Below are 18,349 nucleotides of genomic sequence, written 5' to 3' on the forward strand. Positions count from 1 at the left end.
ACCATAGAGGGCAATTATATTGCAATGCTTAATGGTTAAACTACATGGTTCACGGTTTACTGTTGCCTCTACTCGGCCTGTAATGCAAAACAGGTGATGGAGGCAGTGCCGCTGAGGCATGGCCCGAGTGGCTCGCCAGTTTGGATTGGGCAGCTTTCGCCCATATACCCTTCCTCGATCTATCACACTCCCCTGCCTCAGATGCCCCTACCCTCACCCCTTTTCAACCAGACCTGCTCCATTAATGACATCCATTTTGGGAGGCGGTAAGAGAGGTCCTTTTATGTGGCAGCGATAAATAGCTTTTTGCCTATGCTTAGCAATGGTGCTGCTCTGGGCAGTAGACCATTACGTGAAAATAAACCTAATTATTCTCTGTGCTGCTCCAATCGTGGCCCCCAGTCTCCAGCTGCAAACTCAGACTAGTATTCTGGTCCAGGTTTCTGGCCTCATGAAGCTCAGCCCTCAACATCTCTGCAAAGCCGACCAGAAGCGTAAGATTGATTCACTTAACCAATAACTGGAACAATAGACTTAGCTCTAAATTCATAACCATCATCAGATTCTGTCTACTGCAATAATCTGAGAAGTGTCCTCTTTCAGTGCATTACTCCAACCTGATGTAAGCTGGTTTGAAAAAAATGAGCAGGGGATCTATCTGGTAAATCTTAATCTAATAATACCCATTTGGGCATGAATACATATGTAAATGAGGCTGGAGGGGTTGTGTAAAAGGGGCAACTAGCGTAAGTCTGACATGCTACAAACATGAACCATATGTGTTTCCCTCTTTGTCTATAAATGCAGTCAGATGGCTTTGTTCTTGCAGTACCTCCTTGGAGTAGGTTCTGTTTTACCCATGGCTCCACTGTTTCCCCCCTCCCCAGTTCATCCCAGGTCCCTTCAGGCAGCCACAAACCTCTCCTGCCTGCTGGAGTTTTCGTTTCCTGGAAGATCCTCCTCCAAGTGTCCCCAGCCAGATAAGGATGGTGTGTTTGTGTGTGTGGGTAGTGGCGGTGTGGCTAGAATAACTCTAAATATCTGTGACCAAGCCCAGAATAACTGCATTATGAAGGGGAGGTGGACCGGAGGAGCCAGAAGGCAGGAGTAACCACACTCACTGAGAAAAAAATGGATAGGAAGAGGATGTGAATCAACAGCTAGATATTTTGCATCTAGGTATTCTGCTTCAGCTCAGCCAGGTGGAGCACGACGCAATCCCAACAGACCAGGAAGTGTCCTTCACAGTGGGAATCAGGGCTCATTGCTTAGCAGCCCATGTGTGCCACTGGGAATGTGACACTGATAAAAAAAAAAAGTATTGCATATAAGTCTTAATAATGCCAATAATAATCGCTTTGCACTCTGTCTAGACAAGGAACGGTTAAATTGGGTGTGCAAGGGTGTTTGGGGTGCAGGAGGCGGCCACTGCTGGAATGGGTGAGTAAAGTGAGCATTCTATTGAGGTCTTAGTTTGGCTAATCTCCCCCATGTGACAGCACAGCCAGATTTGCTGCCATGGAATGCCACAGGCTGTTGTGCTGCGGACAAAAAGAGACAGAGGCTTAAGCTGCAGGGGGGCAACACTCCGTGGTCCTGGAGAGCAGCGCAGCTACGCCAAGTGGAAAAAAAGTTCTCAGGGTTTCCACACACACCCCTTCCTCTCCCCATTACTCCACTCATCCTACCATCCCACCACCTCCGACAGTCTTAACCAGCAGCATGCCCCACCACCAACCATGACCCACGTGTGCACAAACACACATGCACAGATACACATAGTTCTCACCGGCTACTGAGGGAGATTGGAGGCATTTTGGGAGGTATCTTCACCACTCTTTCTCCCTTCTCTCTCTCTCTTTCCTTCCCCTTTTCCCTCCCTCTGTCGCCAGCGCCTACAGTGGTCCCAGTCCTACTACTAGTTTAGGACCACATCTGGTCCACAGCCGCCCAGGGTACAGAGGGTCTTCTTATGAATACCAGAACCGTAGCGAGGACAAACAACACAGATCCTGAGGGTGGATCGCTCGTCCGCCCAACATGCAATGTTTTTTCTGCCCACCTCTTTTGTGGACACTAACCAGCAGCAACTGCCTGAAGTCTCAGCCTGCAGTAACAGACAGTCATCACAGCTATTAATCGCTTTGCTTGTTTGTTGTGAACGGTTCCAATTCAGCTCCCATTGAACCCATCTCTTCTGGGGTTATTTTTTTTAGGATTTAATGTTGCTTTGATGAACATTATGAGATTGGAACAGTGGTTGGGAACATTTTGTCCTAGTGATAATGTGACTCAACCCGGAAAAATAAAAATGTGATTGGCACTGATCATTGCATGATGCCAATTTAATAAATATGTATGAGATGCTGTCAGCAAGCTTTTTCAAAGAATCGAAACAAAGACCCTGGCAAGCGCGGACTTGTTTTGGTTGTAAATAAAATGATATTCTCCTAGGGTATATAAGCAACCTATGTCACAGATTCAAAGGCTCAGCCTCAATCCCCTAACCCAACCAGCCTTTCACAAACCAGCCAAATCCCTGGAGCCCTAGATCTCTAGTCTGGGACGGACGTGAGAATCCTTGTCTAGAAGGGGTAAGGACATGCGGTACTGTTGGTGTCAGCTCCACCCCTTCTCCCCTCTTGCCCCCCCTCTGATGCTTTAATTAAAGAAATAATCAGGATTTGCATCACAATAGGACCCAGGGCTCTTACTATTAGTGTCCCGTTTGCCATCAGAAGTCTAATGAAAATGTAACATCACCTAAGCCCTCCTTCACAGATTCTCAGATTAGCCATAGCAGACTAGAAGAGAAAGCTCGGACCTTGAGTTGGTTTAATTCTTTTGTATGATAAGCATCGACCCCCTAAATCCGGCCCAGCCAAATCCTCTTGAGAGGGGCTAAGTGGCAGAGCCGAGTGAAGAGAGGAGAAGAGAGGAGAGAGGACAGGAGAGGAGGGGAGATGAGAGGAGAGGAGAGAAGAGGAAAGGAGGGGAGGTATACCAAGGCTGCCGTACCAGGCTCAGGGTAGGCCAGACCCCTCCTCCCTTGCCAGCCTCCGCCCCATTGCCCTCCCCCCTCAGCTGTCCCGGGCCACAATAGGCTGAGCATCTTTTGTGGCATTAACGGTTTGTAGGAGCAGGAGAACAATGTATGAGAAGTGAGGAGCGCAGGGTTCCCACACACAGGGCCGACATGTCCTCACACCCCCCCTCCAGCCACCCCTCAAAGACGACAACCTGCACACAGCTGATCGCGGCGCCCCTCTGTGCCCCCCTTTCACACAAAAACACATTCCCTCCACATGTATGTGCAAACACACACAGACACACACACACAAAGCAAACACTCACATGCATCTAAATACACATTGCTGGTTTGACACAGATATTTGCTCATGTCTAATGCATGAACAATAATTCATGAAATGGGATGCAGTTGTTGATATTGCAGGATAAAAGCATGCGCACATGCACATACACTTGCACATGTAGTTTAATTGCCTAGTGAGGCCACAGAGGGTCGGGGAAAATCCTTTGTTGCATAGAGGGTAAGGGTTTGTCTGGGATCTTGATTAATTTGTACTGTCATATGTGGGAGGGGTCTTTCATTAGGAGGGTGCAGGGTGGGAATGTCACTTACTCTAGGATCCTCCTCGTCAAATAGACAGTGAACTAGGATCCCTATTCAGTGGTTCCAACTATCTGGTAAAGAAATACTTTTGGCTTTAAGCTCAGCTAATCAGCATTGATTCAAATTTATACAAAGTACAGCGTGATGATTTCTGTGTTTAGTCATGGTGAGCAAACATCACAGTGAGAGCAAGGGCCAGAAATCACCAGGAGAACTCTTGGCCATCAAAGTCTGATTCGATCCCCTTCCCTCTGTGACTTATCTGTTAGACTTTCCATGACCTCTCTTGTTTGTTTCTTGCTATAAAAATGTGATATCACTTAAGTTAGTGTGATAGGTCACTCTGTCTCCTGGAATAAATTAGAATTACTCACAAACACAAGTATGATCAACAACAACAACAACTCAAACACAATAGACGATATGTAAATGCATTTTATCCATTTGCAATGGTGGTGTCAAAGACATTTCGTCACTTGTTTATGCATACTTAATAACAAACTTCCTCCAAGACATGACCGAAGTGATGACAACCCTCCAAAAATTGTGCTCATGATGCTTTAGAGTGAGTTGTTTTGTCTTTTTTTTTTACTTGAGTATTTATTTACTCAATGGCTCAATTATTTAGTTTCCCCTTTTTTCACTGAGCTACACCTCTCAAGGCCTGCAGGACTTGCTGGTCACATGTTTGGGCCACAGTACCACACTTCTGTGTGCACTCACCCTTGAGTGAAATTAGCATGATTGCTAGCTCAGCAAGTGTAGTTTTTTGCTTGAGAGAATGCAGCTCTGCAAGTGTATGTATCAGTGCCTGCATTGGTTGTTGTAATATTCACAGAGTCTCCTAAATGCTCAACATGCCTCTTCTAACTCAGCTGCATATTTACCCTGAACAGCACTATTCCCCCAGGGCAGTAGTAGCTACAATTAACCCATGGAAACATGCAAAATATGAATAACGTGTCAGTGTTAAGATGCCATCTGTTAAAGTGTCTTTCTCATTTGTGCTGCATTATGTGTGCATGTGTTCGGAGTGTGTCCTTGTCAACCTGTCAGAATGTCATTGTGATAATGTGGAATAACATGTCCTCGCCCCTCCCTCTCCTCTTTGCTCGTCCTCTGCTCTCAAACCCTCCATCATCCAATTTAGCTGTGTGTGGCACTCAGCGGATTCCCACACTCCACTGCTCTTGTGCTGTCAGGCCAAATCAGAGGCCGGATCTGTATTGATTTCCAGCCACCTGTGCCAGGCGCCTCGCTGATGCAAGGACTCCCCGCTCACTTCCTCCTCTGCTCTGCTCTGCTCCACTCTGCTCTGCTCTCCTCCCCTGCCCCTGGTCCACCACCGTCCATCTCCAGAGGCAACTGACGCACAGTGTGCAGTGCAGTCCATTTGTCACCAATTGTCAGCGTTTAGCAGGGCAATGAAGTGTGGCAAGATGGGGGAGGAAGGGAGGGAGGGAGAGGAGTTTGGGATGTTGGGGTAGGTGGAGGGGTTGAAGCGCTCCCTCCAATGAGATGACAACCACATCCCATTGTAAAAGTCCTTGTAATGAAGAAATATCTCAAGAAACTGCAAATATGTGTGTGTGCGTACTTTTTTTTTCATTTGACCCTCCCAGAAAAGTTCCAAGTAAAGTTGATCCTCTAAGTCAGGTAGGCATGCTCCCTTCCTGCACACAGTGTTATCAAATCAACAGCTGTCTCCTTCATTCACTTCACAGAGTAAATCCTAGGCTACTCTGGCTTTACATCCCAAATCACCATAACCTGATTTGATTTTCAACAGGGGACTATTGAGTTGCACCACCAATCCACTGGATTGCTTTGGGATGGTGTTTTTAGCACAGAGAGTGAGTGAGTCTGATGTCCTTGTTTGTTTTCCTTAATAACCAGAGACTTTTTAAGAATGTCAGGGGCTGGATGTCATTAGCAGGGTGCGGTTGGTCCCCAGTGAGACAAGGCCTGAGTTCAGCTTACTCACTTCAAGCTCTGAGTCAACAGAGAAGGGGCAGTTTTCCGCCATCACAGCGCCCATCGCTAAGCCCAGACCCTGAACCCAGTGAGGAGTGAGAGAGGTACCCCAGTAGGAGAGGAGATACCAGTGTCCTATAATGGTTCTGTTTTCATTCCTGGGGAAGTGGTTATTTAAGTAGACTATGGGGAGAGCCCCTTTTCCAAACATCCACAGGGTTTAAACCTGAGGGTGAGGAGATGTTTTGAAGAGAGGAGGAGCTAGCACCGAGATAGAGGAGAGGAGCTTGAATAGGTTTTTTTTTTAAGTGTGAACCTATATGATGTACAACATCAATGTCTAAGTCAGATTTTGAAAAAACTCTTGGACCACTTTATGCACCCTCTAACTATGTTACCTAGAAATACACAAGAGTCCTAACCAGGTACTTTAAATTGGATGTTTCTTGCAGAACTGGAGGTTTTAGTACTGTTGAAATGACCAGTTTGAATAGTTGCAAGGATTTAGTTTGGCATTGAAACTTTAGAGACCTTTGACATCCACCTTGTTAAAATCTCTTGACACCTTCTTCGGTCCAAGGTTGACAAAAGAAGCTCACATTCTGTAAGGATGCTTCTTAAACGTGAAACCTGATATTTTCTCCAATTTTCTGGAGCAAACACAGATGTAATACTTCAGATATACATTCCACATAAATGCATAAATGGCCCTTTTCATAGGCAGCCAGGCAAAATGTGTTGACTTGGCCTTGACTTTAAGTGCCTCCAACAATTATGAAAATATGATGGGTGTAATCTTTAACAGTACTTGGTGTGTTTTTAAGTACATATGAAACTGGGGGTGTTTTTTTGGCAGGTTGTGTCTCTGCTTGGTGCCACTTTGGAGTCCACGTTAATGGATCTTCAGTAGGGGGTGTCCTGATTGCCCCAGCGCCTTTCGTCTGCTCTCCTCCTGGGCTGCAGCACCGCAGAACGAGTCTCAGGACACGTTCTGGGGATCAGCTCGTGTAAACACAGACTGACCATTCCTGGGTCCATATGGAAGAGATCATTACATAGAGGGTGGCGTGACGCCTGTCATAGTGGGGCCAAGGGATCACATATATCCCCACCCATTTGCTTAAATATCTCTCTGGTCCTCCTCCCTTGAAAAGCCCCTCCTTGAAAATACATTCAAATCTGTCAACAGGCTTTGCAACCTGGCAAGAAGTCCTGGTGTTCCAAGTCACTGACTGAACTTTGGCCTCCTTGTGTTGGCTGGTGGATGCTTTGCAGACAGTTAGCTTTTCACACCAGCACCAACCTTCTCATACAGATACAAAATATTGTAAAAATAATAAAACAGATCCTGTTTTCCTGAGTCCTGAGGCTTAGAGGTTAATGAGCAGCATTGTAATTACTGTACTGAGGACTTGCTTCTCCTCATCATGGATGACTGGCTTGGGATTAACTCATTACCCCCTGTCCTGACCGTGCAATTAGGCCTCGCACTTCAATTAAGTCTCCATGTTATGCCTCACTGAGCACTAAACACAGTGATCACTGCCAGCGCACCATCACTGCTACCTCTTATCTCCACTCTGCTGACGACCACTGAGCTCTTGATAGTGATTGTAATGACAGGTATTGTTTCCACAAGTCCTATCTGGTGGATGGTATTGATTAGGTTGGGGTGTGTGCTATGACTTTAGAAGCGTGCGGACGGACAGACAGGCACAGATGCAGAGGTTGTGGGTTGTCTGCAGCTGCTGTCAGTAAGATTTTGGGGTCTTGTGGAGTCTTCCAGACGTCTGCGAGGGTGGCCCAGGAACAATGCTGCCCATCTGGATGCAGCTCTCCCTGGGTCTGGACAATCTGATGGATGGGAAGATCTTTCGGAGATGTCCAGCTGAGCCTGCCGACAGGGACCCAATCAATCACCCCCCTCCTGTCTTCAACTGACGGGCACCCACCCCAAATAAGCCCCACAGGTCAAGGGTTCTGTCAAGGCATCTCCAGCTTCTAAAACTTATCTCTTGACCACAGGCAAACTAACTTAATAATGTTAAGTGTGCGTTGTGTATCTACTTGTTGCTCTTGCATTTGGATTATCATATTGGCCATGATTGCTTTACTTGTACTATTTGTTCTTCTCTTATTGTACGTATGGCCTAGAGTTTGGTCACTCTTGACAAAAGAAAAACATTTTATGTTGGTGTTTAAACTTGGATGTCACCAAACCCCATGTAATCTGTTGAGATAAAATATGCCTGACCAGTGATCCACTTACAATCTCCAAAGGAAGAAATACAAAGCAGTCTTAACAGTAGTGATACATGCATATCCCTTACAGTAGCTGCAGTGTCTACAAAGTATTTGATTTACGATCAATCCATCTTGACAATCAAACCTTTTTGACAGCTTCACGATCTATTATCTTGTCAGGATCTGGGTCCAAACTGTCAGTGTAAAGCAGGTCCTTCAACCAGCTCCTGTGCTGTGATTGATGGGCTCTCAGACTGATTTTCCATTGCTCAGGAGAATCCACTTGTCAAGAGCTGTCTTGGGTTATTTGCAGTTGGAGTTTTCGACCATACCCAACAAAAATATGGAAATGTAAAGAGTTATTAAGGGATGTAATACTTTCTCTGTATTTGTAGTTGATAGCATCAGCAATGGCAGTGCAAAAAGAAGGCATAGCTTGTTTTTCATCATGGGTAGATGCATTATCGAAAACACAAAAACGAATTGCACTCTAACTCGATTTTAATACTGATAGATAAAACTAGTTTAGAGTGGGAGGTATGACTTTCCCTCTCTCAGTTGGCCCAACTCGGCACTTGTCAGTCATAATGACAAATGGCAGTGCTTGATGAAACAGAGGGGTTACGTTATCACTTCCCTAATGAGGCAGCTCCCAGCAGGAGGGGGAAAGAGGGAGCAAGACAGGCAGTATGGAGGGAGGGATGGATAAAAAGGGAGAGAGAGAGACAACCACCATGCTGTTGCCAAATAGGCATGGCTGCCCAGAAATTTCCTTCCTATCAATGAACATATTTTTGAATCGCTTTGGAGCACTGAACATGTAATGAGTTATATAACACAAGTGTACTTCGGATGATGATTTCGTACTGGACTCCATCCCACTGTCTATAAGATTTATTTTTTATTGATCTCAAAAGCCTTCCTAGTGTACATGACTGAACTTGACCATCTGTATTGTTAATTATAGCCTAATACAGAAAAAAACATGTGTAAAAGCAATGGTGAGGCAATTTACAAAAGCAGTAGCTCGTCCTAACTTTCTGTTATAAAGCCACTAGGGTTAGAAGTAAAGAGATTTTATTTTATTTTTCCATTGAATTCACAATGTAAGTGATGTATAGCCATATTTGTTGTGAGTATAAGATGACAGCTTCAGCAGTAGCCAGGCAATAGGCCATTCCCTGTGGGCCTGTCTCTGTGTATCTCTATGGAAAGCTCTGGACTTGGCGCTTGGGTCCGAGGGGGGAGATTATCTGGCCTGTCTAGCTTCAGGAGCTCTCAGGGTTTGTATCTTTGTGCGGCACTGGAGCTGGCTGGGAGTGCGCCCACCGAGAGAGGGGAAATGTGTTTGACATACGCTCAGCGCACACGGTCGGGGGAGGCAGGAACAGCAGGATACGATTAATGACCACAGAATAAGATTGTTACAATATGGCTTCCCTCACCCCCACCTTCTTCACCGTGGGGCTGTCATATTTCACGGACTTGCCTGCCTCTGTGTGTGATTGTAGTGTGTTTGTGTGTGGTTGTGTGTTTGGTCAGTGTTGGGAAGGGGCCCTTTCATCCTCTCTTTTTGTTGTCTCTCTCTTTCTGTCTCTCTCTGTCTTTCTCTGTTGATTTGGGTCATTGATATGCAACAGTGCATTCCTGGATCTTACAGGAGAGGCTGTTCTCATGGTCATTGTGGAGTTCTTTGGCAGATTAGACACAGGGACACAGGTCCTTGTAATGGTGTAGGTGGGACATAAAACCTGTAATGTGGAGGTTAACAGACCAGAGTATTACCAAAAAACAAAACTCAACTTAATTTAATTTTACCACTACAGAAATACCCTCAGGTCTTTACCATTCCTGTGTCTTTGTGAATAGTGAAAAGAGAGTGCAGCTACAACACCATGCCTAGCAGTTACATATTTTTTTACATACCCCTTACAAGTTTCAGTAATTGGTTTATGTGAAAACTTTAAAAAATATAAAATCTGGTGGTCAAATGTTGTCAGTTTGTCATGTTGTTTGGCAGGAACCTCTGATTGATCCTCAAAGTTTTGGGGTCAGTGCCCAAAGCCCAGAGGGCCACAGGAGCATGGATGTGCAGGGGGGAGAGACAGTGCTTGAGCAAGGAGAGGAAAACCTTAACAAGGTGTCAACCAGCTCGTTGGATCTTAGCACATGAGCACATGCATAGCTGAACCTGTGCTGTGATGTTTGTTGACACGTCTGGGAGAGAATTTTGAAGTTTTCACAGGTATCATAAATCAGGAGAAGGCATGATTTTTCCCAGGGTAAGGAGCCTCATCTCAGTTGCCATTGGAGAATGCCAATGGGCCATCGAGATCCATGAATGCAGACAGGCTTTATAACCATGGTAACCAATAAATCCAAGGCCTCTTCCTATCATCTGCTTGAGGTTAAAATTAAAGAAAGAAACTTGGAGGTAGGGAGTAGACTTAGAGTTTTGACAGTCAAAAGAAACAACCAAAGTTGAATTTGTCCCACAAAAAGAAATGCTTCAAGATATTGGCTTTACTACGCATGAATACCAAATCTCTGCCCCTGATTCTTCCCTTCCTGATGTCTTCTTGGAATTTCACAGCAAGTTACAGAAAGTGACTTGAGAAAAAAGTCTACAGAGAGAGAGAGAGAGAGAGAGAGAGAGAGAGAGAGAGAGAGAGAGAGAGAGAGAGAGATGGGTCCCGACATACTGTCTGGCAGCTTTTCTCAGTATCTGGGCACATCATTCATTGATTTATTGAAATCTCACTGTGTGATCCTGCCCTGAAGTGAGAGATTCAAATTCCTCATCCATCTAGCTTTCCTCAAAAAGACATGTAACTGGCACATATCTCATATTTCCACTGTGTCTTTCTGCTGATGTATTGGCTAATTTTCTGATACTCTTATAATCTGACAGACGCACAAAAACATGCAAGAGCCCAGTTCAGTGCTGGTCGAGCAATGTATTTAACATGTGGCAGACTTCATCAACGTCGCCATGTGTTCACCACGCACACCTGTCCAACCCAGCTGTTGCTGCAAGTGACTCTGGGACATGATGTTATTTCTATGTGTTTAAGCCTCTGGTAGAAATTAAGAAAATACTCTCAGGAGACTAGATTTTTGTTCAACAGCTGTTCAATTAGGATAAGTTTTAAATCTTAACTTCTGTCATTGGTGTCAGTATTCATAGCAAAGATTTAACTTTCAGACTGGAACTTCGAGAGCAACTTTGTCTAAAATGTGAGGGTCATAAAAGCTTCCTAAAGAGAGAACCAATGCACCTTGTTGCCCACAGCACACAATGAGGCCAAAACTGCTGATGCTTCAGAGGTAGTTGGAAAGCACTGAACGGCCTGTGGAGAAAATAAAAAGGGGCACACAGCAGAACAAACCCAAGCTCTGCCCAACCCCCATCCCAGAACTAAAAAAAGAGGCTGCACACATAACCATGTGCAAGTTGCAAGATGGGAGTACGGGCACATGATGCAGTTTTCCTCATAATTATACCTAAGTTAATGCAGGCTCAACTTGCAGCATTGTCACCCAGTTTTGTAATCACTGAGTTGTTTTGCAGCACTAATCCAAAAGCAAAATCTAAGCTGCAAATCACAAGACACTTATGTGTTAGTAGCCTCTTAACTCAAATTGAGTTAGTGCTTCTATTTTTTACAGTGAAGTGATATTTGATTTAATTTTAAAGGAACTTGATACTGTCTGCTTCCTCCTGTGCTGTCAACATCAGGCCTAGGGGAGTTTGGGGGTCTGCCTAGCACCGTCTGACAGAGCTCTGCATGGAGGAAATGAGGCTGGTGAAGACCCCATTGACCGTGAGGCATTCTGCCCATATTTCACTGAACTGCCCTCCCAAAGGAACAGGCCAAAAAACCATTTCAGAACACATGCTGGAGCTGGAGGTCAGCAAGGGAAAGAGGCTGGGAAACGTGGAAGATACACATTTCAACAACATTAATAAGAAGAGGCATGCAAAGTAGGAGGATAGTATCAAGAAAAAAATGACAGAGATTTAACTCGGGAAGCAAAACAATAGCAGTTTCTCATTTCCTTCTTTGGTGTATGTGAGAGACCCTGCAGGGTTGTGTGTGTGTGTGTGTGTGTGTGTGTGTGTGTGTGTGTGTGTGTGTGTCATTGCAAGTCTCCATGACAAACAGAGTCACTCTGTGTGTAATTAATTGGTTAACTGCCAGGTTAGGCTCTGCCTGTCTCTCAGGAATCTGCATTCGGCCCTGAACTTTACTTTTACATGTTAGTTTAGGTATTAACTTATTTGGACAAGAGATTAAGTTTTACTGGTTGTCCAGCAGATGGAATGCACAAATATAAGGGAGGCATGTTTGAGAAACTGGGCCCTGTAAGTAAAGAAATGCTTGGCTCACCATCGTCACCGCAAATACAAGCTACTAATACCTCTGTTCTCCCAGAAAAGACACACACACGTACTCTGTACAACTCCTCCCACTCTCTCTCTGATCCGAGACTATGGTAGCTTAGCTTGCTATTTTAGTAAAAAGTTTTCCGTTTACATTGTATTTCATGCTGTCATCTAGGACAGGACAAACACTGAAGCTAATTATGATCCTTCAAAGCAAACAAACAGAAATCTCAGAGATGTTTTCCTGCATAGAAACAAATCTGTTCAGACTGCATGGCAAAAAAAGATCACCAACAGGTCTTTGTGGTCACCATTCAAAGCAATGAACCAACACAGAAACTAGACAGCGTTTCTAAGTTACATGTCAGAAAATTTCCTGTATAAGCCACAGTTACGCCTTGAGGATCAAACTGCAAAAACTTGGCTGACATTCAGGACGCATGCCCTGTGAGAATAGCATGAGTTTGCTGACATATCTGTTTGCATCCCCTCAAACAACCTGTGTCTATAATGAGCATGTGGGCTGTAAAGCGATATGTTCTGTGGAGATACACCAGGTACAGACAAGGGGAATTAGCGAAGACAAAATGCTGTATCCATGTTGAGTTGCGCAGCCAAATCTTTCCTTAGACGTTAAATTGGAAACAAATGGAAAGATGGATGGAAAAACCAAATTTTTATTGGAAAGAATCCTTTTTTGAAGAACGAGGGATAACCAAGATAAGGAGGAGGAACCTTGATTTTATTAAGCGTAGAGAAAAGCCCATTTAATGCATCATCTCATTTTGGCTCCTGGCTTCAATTATGGAGAGCTTTTTTAATCTTTTTTGGCCATACAGTCAATTTCTGTTCAGTTAACCACACAGACTTACTTTAAGATATTGCAACTGCATTAGTACATGAGTTTATGATATATCTTTGCCAAAAAATACTTTGTAAAATATGCATCATAAAATCATTAAACACATGTATTATCAACAAGATACTATTTCATTTCATCCACTGACTGCTCTTCAGCCTCAAACCCACCCACCGGCATCCCTCACCTACCTTCCTCCCAGACTGAGCCGGAGCTCATGAGGCCTCAGACACACTTAATGGGATTATGGTAATATAATTTTGTGACGCTGACCTCGGGCCAGTGCCAGGTTTCTTCCACATCCTTAGACAAAAGCAGCAAGCTCACCAAGGGTTCCAGCAGGCTGGCCCGGCTCGGCCTCTTGGCACAGGCTGATGCCTTCGTGGGGGCTCACGCAAGATGGATGGCTGCGGGGCAAAGTCTCACTTCCTAAGTCTGTTCAAACAGAGAGCAAACTCAAACTGTGATAAAAAGTGGAGTTTAAATGTAGACACATATGACTGCTGTTCATGTAACTCCTCTGTTTAATGTAAATAATAATCAATAAAGCTGACGGTGAGGTAAAGTAAATGTGCCCTTTACTTGCTCTGAGCTTGAATAAGCACATAGTAGTTTTTCAGACAAGGGTGTAGTTCCCATGGAAATGGCCTTGTGGTCAGCTTGTCTTCCTCAGTGATTAAGCAGGGTTTCCTTCACTGGATGTTTCTTATTGGTTTAAGAAAGAATTTTATGGACTGCGCAATTTAGAGGCAACTTAGCGTAGGGGTCAATTCAAATGTCCCTGAGGGTAATCCAAAAGAAGGAATGCAACACAATGGACTCAATAAACGCAATATATAGGAATAATATAAAAAGAATACGTTGGGAACACAACATTAAATATTAGCACAATATTAGCCTTTTCCTCTTAAACAAGCAAGAATTCATCCTCAAGCCAAAAAGTCCATCAGTATAGGCGCATGAAATGTGCTGGATTGCTGTGTGAATCATCATCTCATTGTGTCACATTTTACTTTGTTGTGTTTTTTATTGTTGTCCAGTCTCCCCGTGTGTATCACCACATTTTTTTCTCCCCTTTTCCCTTTCTTTTCCTCTTCCTTTCGCCTTCACAGAGACCACCCATAGGGCTCGGAGGGGGCAGACGTCTCTGTGGAATAATAATGGGGTCGTCCTGGGAAAAATGCCCATGGAAAGGCCCGTCTGGAAAAAAAAAAGAAAAAGAAAATTTGGTCTTGTTTCCGATCCTTCTCGGAAACATTCATCAGGGCACTCCCGCTGTTTGGAGGGGAGCAGCACCAACGCTGTACCAATTCGATTTGCCACTGCCATGATTTTCCAAGCCGAGGTCAGGAGGCTCGGGCACGTGATTCAGGAGAGATGCTTTTTCTTTTTGCCTCGTGGTGTTTTTTTCTATGCAGATTTATGGCTGAGCATTTGTTTCATTTCAAGCCTGAAAGTCAGATGTTGCTGTTCCTGTATCTCTTGGCAGACAGCTGTAGGAAACACATCACATAAATCGTAATGTTAGGGTTGCTACTGGGCAAGACTGTGGGTGTCAAACCCAATGCATGAGTCACCCTGGTCCCACATAGGGAAAGCCTCAACTGTGATGTCATTCCTGAAGGGGTGCAACTTTGTGACAACACCACATGACACACTATTCTGATGAAATATACTGAAAGTGGACATCATCGCCTCACATTTATTAAAAGTGGAAAGTAGCAATGTTGGTTTGGCTGATTTAAGCACAGCAACCCAGACATTTTTAGACATGATAAGCATAAAACAGGAACTAGATCATTCCTCAACGTACAGGGTTGCTTGATGCTTCGTTTGGCTGCATGTGACTTGGATGATAACATCATGCAAATAGCTTGCAAAGAACCCTTAAGGAGAAGTAGCCACGAGCTACAGTACTTTTATTATTATCACCGATGAGCTTTCATTTTGAAGGAATAATCATTTCCCACAACTGATAATGCAGAGCACCTGATTTCAGTTTATCTGAAGTCATGATTGCTTTTTGAGGAGCTGGACTTGCAAATGTAAACTCCTCAGATGCATGCATGCCAACAAGCTGAGTATGAAACAATTCAACAGAAATGATCTGCTCATTCTCTGAAACTGGAGGAACACGGACCTGTGTTTACTAAAGTGTTTTTTTTCCCTGTGTTTTCTGAAGAGAGATGTTGGCCCAGTTTAACCTTTCAGGCAATGTCCTCCACGTCATAAAAGATGTTTTAATGATGATGGAGCCAGCTCAAATTGAATCAAGATATTGTCATATTTAGAGCCAATTTTATAAATAGGCAATGTTAATGGAGTCTCTTGGGCTATTCACTGTCTGAAGCTGGACTGACAGTGTGGGGCCTTTTGGATGTGTAGAAAAAACATTTCATCTATCAACACATGTACTTGACGATACTGTTGCTGTGTCTTGAGAATTAAATCACAAATTAAGTTACAGGGATAGCTGAAGGGATCGCTAAACTCAAAAATTCCATCAAGTCATCCATGATCAAACTGAATTTTAACTAACAAAATATCTTGGACCCAGTGATCGAGTCACTTTAGAAGCTAAAATTACAGTGAGCTAGCATCTAACAGTAATGTCATCAACGGTCAAAGTAACTTTAGCATCTTATTTACTTTTCAGGGTGTGTTTTTGACAGATGTCTGTTAAAGCAAAACTGGCACTGAACAAGTGCCAGCCTTTAAAACGTCTTTATCAATAAATGACTCCATCTGTCCATCTTCCAAGTCCAAATGCAGACAATAATAGAACTTGAGTCAGACTGGAGTCTGGGTCCTAGACTAAAGTATTACAACACTGATTATTTATTGTGCTCCTTTATTCCCTCCATGTTGTTTCTGATGATCTACATTGCAACCATTTTTTGAAAAAGCTATCATAAAAGTTATCTGAAAAAATATAGACTACTGGCATCTTATACTCCAGTCATGTCAAATGTTTACTTTGTTTTCTGTAATTTACGAAAGATCTTCCTGATTCATCTTCTGCTCTTCCCATCATCCCTTACTGCTCTCCCTTCACCCTGTCAGGCCCTGAGGCCCTGCTGCCTCCCTTCAGGTCTGAGCTGCTGGAGATCCTGTGATGGATGTGGCCCTGGGGCTCTCTGCAGGGGGCCAGCTTCAAGGCTTAACACTCTCTGGTTTCTGGTTAGTCTTCATATTTAGCCAGATACAGCAGACTCAAGCCTGCAGAAAGATCATTATCTTGTCACCACCATAACAAGCCTGAAATCATTGCATATTGATATGTTGAATTTTTCTATTGCTTGGCACTTTATGCAAAACAATACTGTTTTCATCAGCAGCTGGTTCCAAAAGTACCACTACAGTAAATGCCAATGGAAGAAGAAGCCAGGTAGAAATAACAAACATGACTGAAAAGACAAAGAGAAGCATAATAAACAACTTCAGACTGCAAATTCCAAGGATAAATACACCGGAAAGATAATTTCATCGATTTAGCTGCCCTGTATCAGTGATTCTGCCAAGATTTGAAACAATAAAGTCATATTGTGAATGCCAACTTTGAATTACTATCCTTACTATATGAATCCATGTCATTAGTCTGTGATTGTGGGTGAATTCCATGTGGTATTTTGTGTTGAAATAGTGTAATTTCTCTCTCAGACGTACCCACGTTTCAAGATTTAGTTTCCACATTCAACAAACCCTAAAGCACGTCAGGGAACCACAAGCTGGAATCTTAACGTTTTATTAATGTACTGATTCAGTGGTAAACAAAAGCAGTGTTAAACAGCCTTACTCAAATGTTTCATAAACGTAAAAAAAAAATGAAAATTAGTTTCAAGCTTGAACCTTCACTTGTCCCAATGTGGGATTAAACTGTACTCGGTTGTACATGCTTACAAGAAAAAATAATTAGCATGCATTAATGAGATAATCCCAATGCAATAAAGGTCTGATATTAATGTGTTGTGATTTTTTAATTGCATGCAATTTTGTCCCTTTTGCCACACCGTAGAACAAGCTGCCACAGCTTCTTCCTGCTGCTGCCACATCACTGGACTTGCAAATGGCACAATTCACTAATATAGATACTAAAATACCAGATGGTTGAACTGTTAAGTCACAAGCAATACGCACTTTGTGTCAAACGCAATTAAAATACAATTGGAAATACTTCCTGTTTGAGCCACTACCTACAAGCTGAGCATACAGGTGCAGCTAATTCAGTGCATTTCTGTGCATTCATTTGATTCTCAAATCAAGACTGTCTATGTAGACCATGTTTTCAGCCAACACTAGCAGTGCAGCATTTTTTTGATGAGAATTCTACAAGTCAAGCTCATACAGTACATTTCATTAAATTTATTTTATACCCAAACCATAGTTATACATTTCCTTACATTGTTAATGCGGATATCAAAATTTGTATTAATTCAATTTATATTAGACATGGGATTAAAAATGCAAATAATGCAATTAAGGATTGAAATTCATCAACTGATCACAATTTAAAAAGAAGTGTTTTTGACAGCGCTATATAGAATGTTTGTGCCGACTCAGTCTTTTTTTTTCACTCTGCACACATCTGCGCATCATAAAAGTATGAAAAATTTTTAATGCAAGTATTACATTCTTACAGGAATACATGAACATTAATAGACTACAGAAAAACTGAGTTTAAAACTGTTTTGGAACTCAAACTCTCAAGTAAAAACTGTGCTAAAATGCAATCATCTTGAATTGTTGAAATTATTTAAAGTTCCAAATTATGCTGGGAGGGCAGTGCATAGAGTGGTAGTATCTAAGTCTGTCATGACTTGGCTTGGGAATGGGAGGGTCAGGGGTTCAAAACCCATCATAAACCATGTCTATGGTTGGTTGGTACCTGGAGAGGTCCCATTTACTTTCTGAGCACTTCTGAGGGCCTTGAGCAAGGCACCAAACCACTTACAGCCAAGGGTGCCTGTCCGTGTGCAGCCTCCTCACATCTCACCATTAATGCGTTTCCTGTTTATGCATGTGCGTGTATTTTAAGCCTATATATGTATAGCATGAATCAACATCAGAGTAAAAATAAATTTTTCTTCATGGTCATTGAAATATAATTTGTTTTTTATATTGTTATGCGTTGTCGATGTGTTGAGCTGCAGATTTTACGCAGTCAAGTACAGCGAGGTGCAGTCATGAGGGAAGGATAAAAAGAAAAGAAAACTGTCTGGTCTTCACAGCACGTTGAGTTGCAGCAGTGGGT

The 18,349-nt window shown here is 43.2% G+C and overlaps 1 long non-coding RNA gene across 1 annotated transcript; it reads left to right on the forward strand.

Moving 5' to 3' along the window:
• Positions 1 to 14,292: 14,292 nt before the first annotated feature.
• Positions 14,293 to 16,654, forward strand: LOC117832705. Its single transcript, XR_004635240.1, has 2 exons — positions 14,293 to 16,278; positions 16,437 to 16,654. It is a non-coding gene; the product is annotated as an uncharacterized LOC117832705 (long non-coding RNA).
• The last annotated feature ends 1,695 nt before the right edge of the window (positions 16,655 to 18,349 follow it).

Source organism: Notolabrus celidotus, chromosome 20 (genome assembly GCF_009762535.1).
Source record: "Notolabrus celidotus isolate fNotCel1 chromosome 20, fNotCel1.pri, whole genome shotgun sequence".
Taxonomy (NCBI): Eukaryota; Metazoa; Chordata; class Actinopteri; order Labriformes; family Labridae; genus Notolabrus; species Notolabrus celidotus.